Source organism: Parus major, chromosome 2 (assembly GCF_001522545.3).
Source record: "Parus major isolate Abel chromosome 2, Parus_major1.1, whole genome shotgun sequence".
Lineage (NCBI taxonomy): Eukaryota > Metazoa > Chordata > Aves > Passeriformes > Paridae > Parus > Parus major.
In genome coordinates this window covers 21,928,035-21,941,423 of record NC_031769.1, presented here as the reverse complement: position 1 = coordinate 21,941,423, position 13,389 = coordinate 21,928,035, and positions in this window count along the sequence as shown.

The following is a 13,389-nucleotide window of genomic DNA, read 5'->3' as shown; positions in this document are numbered from 1 at the left end:
TTCCAGGATGGCACTTGGAAGGCTCCCTAGAGGCTTACCAAGGTGGTAAAGAGCTGACAGCTCATTCTCCCTGGGGAGAGATGTGGGGAAACTGGGCTTGTTTCATCTGGGGAAGAAAAGACTAAGGGATGACATAGTAGCAACCCTCCATACTCGAAGAGAAGGTACAAAGGTAAGGAAGCCCAACTTTTGTTGGTAGTGCCTGTGAGTGTAAAAACAGTCAGGGATCACAAATGGCAGTTTGAAGGTTTACACTGGGTACTAGGGAAATATTCTTCACTGAGAATATAGTGGAAATCCTCTTTATGTCCATTGCTTCTTGTCTTTCCTTTGAACTCCACTGAGAAGAGTGTGGCTCCATATTCTTTACTGTCTTCCTCCCTCAGGTATTCATATTTAATGTTAAGAGCTTCCATGAGCCTTCTGATCCCCAGGCTGAATAGTTCCAGCCTCTCATTGTGGGAGAAGTGCTTCAGTCCTTTAATCCTTTTCATGATGACCTGCAGAGAAGTAATTTCAGTACATCTGTGTCTTGCTTGTACTGAAGAATCCAGAACTGAACACAGCAACACAGATGAGTCTCAGAGGGGCTGAGGGAAGGGGAAGAAGGACATGTCTTGAGCAGCTGGCAGTGCTCTTCCTGTTGCAGCTTAGGACTTGATCTGGTATTGACAGGGTTCTTCCTTTGAGTGGGACAATTTTTGCCCATGAAAATATGTGAGATGACACCAAGAGGACTCTTGCTCAGAATTCCCAAACTCAGCAGTCTGAACAGGAAGTGAAAAGGAGCATAAAAATGTCAGTGGAACAAAGACTCATGTATGAATTTGGGAAATTATGAAAGGATATGAAAACTCATTTTGAAATGCTATAAAATCTAACCTGATTTTGAAAATTGCAGCCTAAAAAATCGTAGTGTTGACTCCTAAATAGGAGTTGGGAATGGAAGTGGCAAGTGCCCTGTATTCATGTTGTGAGTAGGAGTTGCAGATGCAGCTGGCAGAGAATGCTTGTCCCTTGTGGACTAAGGCCATTCGAGAACAGAGACATAAGACAAAAATTTGTTTACTGTCATTTAATAAACTTCTTTATCCAAGGGAGTACGTCAGAAATATCAGATAAGCATACAACTGCTGTATTCCCTGCTGAATGAGTATGTAGTAAAGGACCAGCTGTTCTTAGTGAGTAACATTGTTAAAGTCAAACAAATTTCTTACTTGGCCTGGATTTATCGCACAAATCCTTATTCAAAGAAGTGGCACTCAAGCTACTTGAAATAGTTGAATTCCTCTGGAGGATTTAAGTCATCGGTGCCAAGTAACAGAAAGCTGAGGAAAATAACTCCAGTGAAAAACAAAGAGGCTCAAGATTGCTTGAGAGGGCTGTTCAATCTCGTCCAACACGGGTAAGAAACAAAATTATGTACTACTTGTCTTGAATTATGAGAAATCAGCAAAGCCACATGACACTCAAATAATATTTTTAACAGTGATACGTTTAGACATTGTTGAAAGTACAAGTAAAGACCACATGACCACAACAGTTAAAGTTCAATGAAATGAGTTGAAAAGCAACTCAAAGTAGAGGAAAATAGCAGTATTTTATTTTTTCATTCCCTGTAAAAAATTGCATTCTGGATTTCAAGTATATAATTTATAGACAAATTCAGAAAACTCTTCCATTCTTAATGTTTTGAGCTAACACTTTTCACAGCATTCCTTTGTGATAATGCATGCTATTTCTTGGAAGCAACACAGAAGAATTTATTTTATATTTAAGAAAAAAAATTGATTGAACCAGACGTAGTGATATTCTTTGGGTATAATGACATACTCCTAAAGAAATGCTTGCCCTTCTCAGTGTATCTGTTACTTTTGCTTACATAACATCTAAAACTGTACTGTTACCTCTTGAGGCCGCTGTGGTTCATCTCTGTGATGTCTTGTTGATTTCAGGATTTTACCACACACATGCCACTGGAGTATGGAGCTGTCTGCCTTAAAATACTTACAATAATGAAACTAGTGATAATAAAAATGACAGTAATTTATATATAGATTAACAACTACAACAACAAAGCCACAACCACCCTGAAGAATGTCAAGGCTGTCAAATGTAAGGAATACAAGAAAAGGAATAGACTCACAGGGAAAGGGTTGCTGAAGAAAGACAGAATATTCGTCATGCAGGTTTTTTTTTCTTTTCCAGGAAATCTTTTTGCCTAAATCTGATTATGTAATAGCAAACAGCAGTGATATATTTTCTGCTGTGGTATATACAGGTATTCATTACCTCTAATTGTTAAAAAGATAAGGTTTTACAGTATTTATACAAGAAATTAGAATGAAATTTTCCATTGAAATTAAAATGCTTTGGAACATATCTTGTGAAAAGTGTGGCTCACAGCTGTGGTTCTTTGATGGATTTTGTGGTTGTTGTTGTTTAACCCCAGCCTGCAACCAAGCTCCAGGCAGCAGCTTCCTCACTCCCCCTCTCAATGGAATGGGGAAGTGAATTGAGAAGATAAAAGTAAGAAAATTCATAGGCTGAGTTAAAGACATTTTGATAAGTAATAAAAAAGCTATGTTCATAAGAAAAGCAAAGCCACTTCCCATGGACATGCAGGTGCTCAGCCATCTCCAGGAAGGTAGGGCTTCATCAAGTGTAGCAGTGACTTGGATGCCATCACTCCAAACATTCCCCCTTCCATCTTTTCCCCCCGGCTTTATATGCTGAGCATGATGCCGTATGGTCTGGGGTATTGCTTGGGTCACCTGGGGCTGGCTGTCCTGGCTGTGCCCCCTCCCAGCTTCCTGTGCATCCTCAGACCACTCACAGATGGGGTGGTGTGAAGAGCAGGAAAGGCCTTGTCTCTGTGCAAGCTCTGTTCAGCAATAACAAAAATGTCTCTCTATTATCAACACTGATTACAGTGCAAATCCAAAATACAGCTCCATGCCAGCCATTGTGAAGAAAATGAACTCTACCCCAGCCACAACAGCACAGTGGTTTAGAAATGGCATTCTAATGTCATTATACTTCCCATGAGGAGTTACAAAGGCATGCAATGACACAAAATAGTCAAAATGTTGTAGCATTCCTCTCACAATCATATTCTTTCCCAAGTCATCTTCCTCAGAAATTTATCAGAAAATCTTGTTCCAATACCATATTTTAAACTCCTTACCATTTGTAAGGAATTTTTTGGCACTACACCTGCTGCAGTTTTTTTTCCTATCACCTTAGTGCCTACAAACATCAGTCCCTGGTGTCAGATGTGGTGCAAACACAAACCATGGGCACTGACACCTTCCCTGCAGGTCATGATGTAGGGTTCACATCAGAAAGAGTAGGAGACAGGTGATGCAAGCACACGGGGATGAAGCTGAAATGAACATGGTTTTAGAAATCTAATGAGGATCATGGTTTGGATGTCAGGCTGTGGTGATAACTGCCCACTGTGATGATAGCAGTCTCAACTGCTGGATGCCATTGTAATAGCAACAGCTTCCGAATTTTAAAGAGGGATTTGAAAGAAGACAAGGAATTGGCTTTGTCAGAATTTTTAAGTAATTTCTCGGTTACTAAGATGCTTTTGTGAAGGGAGCAGGTGAGAGAAATTCTTAAAACTCTGTGTTAAAGGTACTGAGGTACTTAAAAAGACTCTAGGTTTGTCAGATAGTTGTTAGAAATCTGATACAATCTAAACAAGTATGGAACAGAATCTGCTGATGCAATTGAAATTACTTAAATACTTTAATCAAGTAATACCATAATTAATTAAAAAATAATAAATAATGAAGCAAAGTTGTCTTCCATCCAATTTTGGGAAAGTGGAATTGTTGCATTAATACATTTATTATGGTTGACTGATTAGGGAATTGTTGCTCACATGCAAAGACTGACAACACAATTACACATGTCTTCAATGTGGAAATAATTGTGCTAATTAGACCTTATTAAGTTGGATATTTTGCTAGATTTGGAATTAACTTTCAACAATTTTACTGCTGATTGATATTATATATCAATTGTAAGTTCTTACAGCAAGAGTATTTTTAAATATGAACAGTTTTCTGGTTTTTGTCCAAAACTTAATACTGGAATTCTAGCTTAGGATTCTGACTGTTCAAGAATACTGTGGTCAAAATTAAAATGTTCCTGCCATTCAGAAGCACTGTTCTAGGTGACTAACTTCATGCTACAAACAACACTAGATAGCAGAAGCTAATTGTCAGAAATAATCCAAGAGATTATATCTAAAAATGAGATATTTGTTTGGACTTATTCCAACTGCCTGGGGCACTGGTCTACTCTAGAAGCAGAGCAGGGACTCAAAAAATAACTGGAGCAGGAAATGAGGCGGGGCTGGAACAGACAGGGAACCCAAGCAGAGAAAGAACAGCAGGCTGTAGCATGCTGCAGGTTCCAGAGAAAAGCTGTAAGCTTCCATCTAACAGCCATCCTGTCACAAATGAGCATTGCAGGAGATGCAGAAACTGGGTGGAGTGGTAGATGTACCAGATGGTTGTGCTATTATTTAGAGTTGCTTCAGCAGGCTGGAGAAATGGGCCGGTGTGAAGTTCAGCTAAGTCCTGCACCTGGGAAGAAATAAACCCATACACAGAAGAGGCTGGTGGCTGACCAGCTGAAAAGAAGCTTTGCAGAAAAGGCCTTGGAGGTCCTGGGGAGACACCAAATAAACATGAGCACCCTTGGAACAAAGAAGGCCATCAATCTCCTGGGCGGCAGCAAGAAGAGAATTGCCAGTGGGTTGAGGGAAGTTCTCCTTCTCCTCATCTGTCAGCCCACATCTAGAATGCTGTGTACAGTTCTGGCTTTCAGTACTTGAATGAGTCCAGCAAGAGCTGTCAAAGACAATTAAAGGACTGGAGCATGCTGACATAAGCATTGGAGTATAATAAGATGGACTATGTAGCTTGGAGGAGTGAAGGCATGGGGATATTTTATTTATGTGTAAATACCAGGGAAGCAGAAAGAAGAGACAGACATATCTTGATGACAGAACAAGAGGCAATGGGTACAGATGAAAAGACATACATAAAAGAAATATTCCTGATGGGCTGTGTTTGAGATTGCATTGACTGTGAAAAGACTGAAGTGAAACTCCACCCTAATGACTATGGGTGGTTTCAGGAACTGGGCTTGAGAGTGCACTAATTTGAATATAGAGGTTGAGTGATGACACAAGAGCTTGATGAGAACTTTAAATCCATATCAGAGGAAGTGTAGTCAGAAATCTCCTTAAGGGTAATTTTTTTTGTTTGGCCTGTACTTGAATTTTAGAGTAAAAGTCTGTTTTTCTGTTATTTTTCTATTTGTTTTGGCACACTTTTTTGATTAGAGTTATGGACCTGTGGACTTACCATTAATGGTCCTCTGAAAATTCTGTCTCTGCCAATTCTAATATCAATGAAAATGGAGGTAGGTAAAGTGTGGTGGAAGAAAAGATAGACACTGAACTGGATTTAATAATTGCAGGCTGAAAAATTTAAGCTTGGCAGTCACTTCACAAAGAGATGAGTCAAGACAGAAGCTCTTTAAACTACTTAATAGAAAAATTGCATATATCTTGTTTTCTATCTAGTTTCAAAAACAATATTAGAAGATGAAACAGTGTAGAGAAACCCAGTCTGAGCAGTCATACAGAGCAGCAAAGCTAAGGAAACAAGGTTTTCTTAAAATGATTTATTATTATAGTTCCCCGATTGTCAATATGGATCTGTAACAGCCCTGGCTTTGGCTTAAACTACAACATGATATTTTTTTTCCCCCCCAATCTGTGTCAGCTGCTAATGTCCTGGCTTACTTAGCCAATGGTTCATGAAAAAAACAGAGACTTCAAAGACAGGAGCTATGCTCCTAAATATTCAGGTGATCTACAAGGGGTTGAGCGTTGCTATTTATCCTTTATCCTCACTTAAGAAATCCCCTGTGATTACAAGCACTTTTTTCTTATTGCCTAAAATAACTCTCTGGAGCTTTGTGAATTCCATTCTCCAAGGCATTTATCTAACTTTTAGGTGTTGTGGTGCTTTGCATGCCTAAGAAACTGAAGTAGGCTGATATGCTTAAGGATGCCTTAGTGTTTTTGAGGAACTTGCCTAATGACTGCTGTAGTGCTATTTAATGAATGTTCTTTAATAAACTGGCGTGGTAAACTGTAAACCTTTTATCTTTCTAAGATACTCCTTTTGATTGACTCATTACTAAACCATTCCCAATTCTACCAACTCCTACTTCTTATAAATTTAGAGTTTTCAGCAAAACAAAAAACATCCCAATATACAGTACCAAAATACAACTTAGAGGAGAAAGTCAAAGTACTCTGAATAGATGTAATTTAGTATCTTTGTGTTTTATAGTCTAGTGTTACTTAATTTAGGGCATACATGTGCAATTTTATGTTGACAGAAATTGAAAATCCCAATTTTCATTCACTTAGACTGACTGTCTTGTTTAAAAGCAACTCAAATAATGCGTTTCTATATTATCTAAAAGTCACTGATATAAGAAATAATTGAAATAATTTTTTACATTTCAATAATTGTGCTGGTAAAGTTATAAAAATAAATTATAGTTTTTTTTGCAATTTTGCTAAAATTTGTGCTGAGTTCTGCTCTATTATTGCTGCTTTGGTGCTGAAGAAAAAAACCAAGTTCTGTTTTAGTATGTTTTTTGTACAGTTAATTTGTGTAAAGCATACAGAGTTATTTGTATCCCTAGGAAAAAAATGAGAGGTCAGGTTTTTATAATGCCATTGAAAGGAAGAGAGGTGTAAACCATTTAACAGATCAATAGAACAAAGTAAAATGGTGATGAAATAAGTTCTTCTGGTAGTACATTAATTTCAAATTCAAGTTCACACAGAACATTCAGATGTTGCAAGGATTTTCATAAATGAATAAATACTGTCTCAGTACTAGCTGTATATACATACAATTGGAATTAAGAAAAGGGCTAGAAATTATATAAGAGAAAAATAAATATTTTTTCCCATACAAGTCATTCTTCCTGCTCTAAAATGTAATTATATTGTAGAGTCAGAGGTACTAAATGAAACACTGAAGCTGTTTGGTGAAGAGTAGTGCATGTAGATTGGAATAAACAGCACTGCATTGGACCTGAGAAAGAAGTTGTCTTCTTTTTAAAATCGTGCCAATAATTTGAAAATGGTTGGTAGTGGTGCCTAATTCTACTGCTGTGGAGTTAATTCAGCATCACATCTACTTGACACTAGTGTTGTGTTATTGTTGGTGGAATTGTTCCTTCTTTAGCATCACAAAAGAACATGGCTTAACCCTATGGAATGTTCTCTGTGGAAATTCCTCAGTAAATTATGGGACAACTTAATTCATGTGTTAGATAACAGAATATTCCATACTGAAAGAGGTTGTGGTTCTTTAAAAATTTCATAAAAATACTCTTACTTTTACCCTTGAACAGCAGCACTTTATAGTGTAATACACAGGAGAAAAGTTAATCCATATGCTAGCAAGCCCTTTTTCTGCTAGAAAGGCTTTTGAGTTTTGATAGCGTGGGAAATGACAGAACTCTCTTATTAAATAACTTCTCTCCTTACTGCCATGCTGACCACTTCTACTTTCATTCACAAATTCATCTGGCTATCTCTCTGAAACACATAAAGTTATATTTTGGCTCAAGGGAAGAAACAACAGCTTCCTGTGTATTGTCTCTCCTCATCCCAGCTGTTTTCCATGTGGCCAGCTATTTCCTTCTTCAGAGCAGCATACTTTGGAAAATATATGACGTTACTCTATTTCTGGAAAACAGCTTCTACTTTTCCCCTCCATTCTTGGCCATGTTCTGTGGCCTGAAGAGTAAAACTTCAATAACAGTGTGGGGTTGTTTGTTTGTTTTAATTTTTTGTTGTTGTTGTTTAAGACCAAAAATGAACTGAAGAAGTAATTTCCATTATTTATTCCATAATTTATTGAAATTTCATATTTATTCAGATATTTTATCTGGGAGAAACAAGAAACTTGGATGTGGGTGACTTTATTTTGAGAAAAAACTGCATGAAGTCCTGTAATATGATAAAGAAAAGCTCTGGGTGAGGAGAAATAAACAAATACTCAGTGTTGTGTCTTATCTTGTTTGGATTCTCCAAAAGGTTCTTTTTTGTTCTCCCCACTACTGCTCTTACTAAATTAGCCACAGTGCCAGAACATGCCTGTATTCTGATACAGCCCTAAGAACTTCAGCTCGTGGCAGCCAAGATTTCTGCTAGTGATTTAAACTAGCACAAAGTTTTTGTAAGGGTGAAAGCCAGACCAAAAGGTCTTTGAGGTCAAGGGCAGGTATTTTGCCACTGACTTCAACAGAATTTGTATCTGATCCTTTGTAAGAAGCTCTTACACCAAAAGCTTCAAAATGCAGTTGGTGTCAGACTCAGTGCTTGCTTTCCTCTGAAGCTGAGCACTAGACAAGAAAGCAGCTGTGATTTCCATGGTGAGCATGCACAGTGACTCACTGACACTCAACAGCAGCACCTGAGGCACAAGGCTGCGTGGTTTTTTGGCTCCCTGGTTATTTTTTAGTTTATGTTCTACTGCAGTATCTCATGTCTGCTGTGCACTAAGGAAAGGAACATAGAAAGTTATAACTCAGTTGGTGTTCAATAACTTGTTAAGCTGCTGTCAAATTGTAACAAGGCGTGAAGTCTGAGCATTAATACAGCTACCACTCCCAGCAACAAATGGGAATTAAAATGTTGTATTAGTTATGGTTTTTATCGCAGAAGTAAATCTGTTTTAATTACTGAATTTGGTTAAGCCAGGTCCAACAAGAATAAAAATGCAGTGAAAATGTCTATTTCCTAAACTAACAGGATGACATGAAACAGCCTTCCTGAAGTAATAAACATTTAGAATTAAGCTATGAAATCTCTGTAATTAAATACTTCGTAATGGAGGCATAAAATTGCTGTGGAAGAGACAGAAAGGTGAGATAAGAAATAAAGCAAATTATATTTTCACTTAGGTTATTTAATTTTGGTTTTCAGTCATTGATTTTTTTCTACAATAAGTGTTTACTTCATAAATCCACTATGAGCAGAAGTCCACCAAGTCATCAAGGGTGCTGAAAAGAGAGGTGCCAGCATGTGAACCAGCATATGCTGCTCATCAATACTTTTGACAAATCCCAGAGCATAAAAGAGATAATTAATGCTGGAGGGAGATTTCAGACTGATAATCTTCCATGATGCTCGTATTTTATCTGGATGAGATGTATAAACCCCAACACAACAATGCATCCCAGCGACTTCAGAGTATCTGTTTTCTCAGCCGAATGTCTGTCCCCTGAGCCAGAGGCTGCCCGTGGGTAGGGTCCTGAGGGAGTATTTTTAGAAGGGCTGTGGTGTGGCTGGTGGGAGGTGCAAGGACTGGAGGGAAGCATCCTGAAGCAGGACTCTGATGACTTCCTTCTTGGCCACTTTCGACAGCTTATGGGATGCCTTTGGAAAAGATCACTGCTTTGTGTCTCTGTTTCCCCTCTTTAACATGAGGGTGTTCGTGCTGATACCTATGAAAATATTTTGAGGTCACTAAGGGCAAATACTACAGCAGAGAGTGATAGCAATTCCTGTACTTACCAGTCTTGGGGTGTGCTAAATTGTAAGCTTGACACTTCACTAAGTCTGTAGCACCAAAGTACAAATATTCCTGTCACTTGTAAATACTCTTCCTACAGGCTTGCACACTTCTCTCCCACGTTTTCCTTATTCATACCCAGTTGTATAGAGAAGGTGTATCCGTGCTCAGGGTGTTCTGGGATCTTACTGATTTCAATTAACTCATGTACTTTGTGGCAGCTAGACAGCAGCTATGCTGCTTTCGGACTGTGTAACATTTTGTTAATGACGGAAGAGTTAAGCCCTTAAAAAATGAGCAGGTGTACTCAATGTCCTAAAGCCAGTTGGTCTCAGCATGTGATAAACACTTGACTCTCTTTTGTGGAGGTACAAGTTAAAATAGTGTTCATCTCTCTTGCATGAATGTTTTTTTATGATTTATTAGAATGTAAAGTGGTTTCACTTGGAAGCAGATTTTGGGTTATGTCTCCTGGGAATAGTGGATGACTTGGGTGGTGTCTGTGAGAAAAGGCTGTTAGGGATTAGGAATATCTGATGGTCTGCCACTATGCAGCACATGTCAGAGCAGCCTTAAAATTATTTTAAGTGTTACCAGTGAGAGCTGGCCTGTAAGACTCATTCATTGCATGGAAATAATAGGGTAGATGGTGATAGCCATTCATCCTCTTGGCCTTTCTTTTTGCTTCTCTGCTGAGACCACCGAAGTGAGTGGAGACAGGTGACTGACAGTTCCATGATTTTTGAGGCTCCAAAATGCTGAAGGCCATTACAGATTACAGGAATCAACAAATGTAATAATATTGTGCATTTTCTTTGGAATTATTAGTATTTAGGTCATGAATAAACTCTTTGCTATATGTCTTTATACAGTAAAGTCTTCTCCAGTTGCATTTTAAGTGCTGTTGCTGTTTAAACTTTACATTACTATATTTGTAATAATAATCTATTAAATGTTATGTATGCCTTTCTATGACACCAAACAGCCATCATTCTGCTGTAAAACAGCATTCTGCTGTACATTAACAAAAGTGAATTTCAATAATGATGAAAGAATAGCTAAATATTAGAAGAAAACAAGTATATCGTGGGAGCTATTGATCTTTGGAGAGAAAACAAGTAGACACTAGCTCTTAAGTCAGCATATCCAGAGACTTCATATATTTGTGTTCAATCGAAGTACCTCAGGAGGGCTGTGAATCAACAGCAATGAACCTTTCTGTAACTGAGTTCAGAATAAAATAAATTTCGGTTTTTTTCTTGTCTGACCTTTTTCTTGTTCTTTATGTTGTCGGGTTTCTTTGGTTCTTGTTTTTTCTTTTTTCTTCCTTTCTCTTGGTTTAGACTTTGAAGATGTTGAGACTGAAAAGTTGTATTTGTATCATCTTGCACTTTATGATCTGAATATACTTTTTTATATACTGGATATAATTATTTTTTATTTGGAAGGTTTGTTTGTTTGTTTGTTTTTTATATTTCTATTTTTGTATTGCTTTTAAAAAGTAAAAATGCAAAAATAAATAAAAAAAAGCAAAGCAATAAGAAAAAGGTTTGACCACAAGGTGGCAATGAAGACACGCAAAATACACAATCCTATATTTGAATAGGAAACAGTTCAAAGGAAAAATCTTCTTCTCCTGAGCCTTAAGAATGTTATTGTTAAAGAAGTTTCCAGTTGGGTTGCATGTTAATGCACCCTGAAACTCCAAAAGAAGTTTGGCTTATTGAAGTAAGTTACTTCTTGGTAAAAGTCTGCTGTTGACTTGAGTGAACTGTGTGCAGGTCAGGAAAAGAATGGCTTTGCCTTGGCATTGTCTAATGCTCACAGAATAGATGACAGAGGGCTCGGATGGCTCGTATTGAAATGGAAACACCCAAGGCACTGCCCATCCATTATTCCCAGTGCAAAATCTGCATGGCTAAACAGCCTTTCTTTTGCTCTTTCGATGCTGGCTCTGCTTGAGAGCAAAGGAGGAGCCAGCACTTGACCTCTTTGGGCCATGGTGAAATCTCTGCATGCTGTGCTGCCGGCTGCAGCCCCTAAGGGTGTTTGGTTCACTGATGTCCTTGGGGCACATCATCTATGGCCCTTCCTCTGCCTGCCAAACGTTGGTCCAGTTAAGTAACACATATGACATTGCACTCTTTTGCCCCAGAAACTAATTTTGTCTTAAAAAATTATTTCATTTTTATACTTACTAGTTATGACTGTAGCTAAATAATCTAGTTTTGCTCTATAGAAAATAACAATTAAAGGGATAACTTCTTCCTCAAGGAGTATTACCCGGGGCTTACTTTCTTTTTATGTTCTTAAACTGTTCCTCACTTGCACAGAAATATAAAATTTGAAGAACACACACACATATATTAACATCATTGCTGAAAGACTCAGATTTTGTTTCTGGGTTTAGCCCACTGGCAAGGTCGAATTCCTGTAAATGTTAGCTTTGTGTTTTTCCAATGCATTTTCTCCTGAACATTAGTCAAATATATTATGGAAAGTAGGGACAATGTATACAGTGAAAGATGGCTTAATTTATTTGTATATCTGCTTTTCACAACTTTTAATCCATGGATCACTTGATTTATAGGACATCAAAAACTTTAAAACAAGCTATGACGTCTTTAGCATATAAACAAAGAAGTAAGCAAATGAAATAGTGGGGCATGTGAATTAAAAAACAAATTTTGAAGATTTAGCCTGATTTTTATTTGGTTGGGAATTAGAGTGCATTATGAGCACCTTCTTTTTTCAAAGCTGTATGTGGTTCTCCTTGTGAAGAGGTTAAACAATGCTGTTCGCCAGTACCCTACTGAATGTGTGATCCAGCCAGCTTAAAAAACTGACGGCCTGTCCTCTGGGAAGATGCATCACTGTGTGATAAATTTCTTTGCAAGGGAACTTTCATGCCATGAAACCCAGATTTACTTGGCATCACGTGATGTTCATCAGATTCCACTATTTTTTAAGCCTGGAAGTTAAACCTACAAATGTTGCAGAGTTTTAAGATGCTGTATTCTTAAAAGCCAATGGATAATTTGGTGTAGGTTAATCCCATTAAAATTAGAAACAAATTAGCTTGACACCGAGGATAGGAAAATCAATCCTTACTTTACTGAGAGAAATTCTTTATTTTCACACCAGGAATTGGAAAATGCTTTTCCTGACTTCCCAGGTTTTGGTATACATATTTAAGAATTATTTTTTTCTTCTCAATACAGTTCAAGACAACCAGAGGAAACCACTGACATGAAATACATTAAATGTATTTACTTGAATCACATATTTTTCTGAAAATAATTTTCCAGAATTTATTAAATGAGCTTGTGTCGTTTGGGTTTCTTGTTCTTCCAAGGACTCACAGCTGTAAATTTAGTAGATTAGCTCAGTTTTGAATGTTTGTGCAGTTTTGATGGCAATTGCAAATGCTTTATTAATACTTGTCTTAATTAAAGTCTTTGCAAACTGTATGAACCCTGAACAGATGAAATGAAATCAAGGAGACAGAGACATCATAAACATATAGTTAAATACTTGCAGATACCAATACATGGAAATTGCTATTTTTGTTAAGTTCATGCTGTGAGCTATACTTTTTGAGCTATATACTTTTATATATATAGACACTTTTTTTTTTTGTGTGTGTGTGTGTGTTAATCAGTCAGAGTAAAGGTGCCATATAAAAGTTTTAAGTAGCTAGCTGGGAGTATTGGAGTGTCTACTGAGAAACTCACAGCTGTTTTGCAGTCAGTAG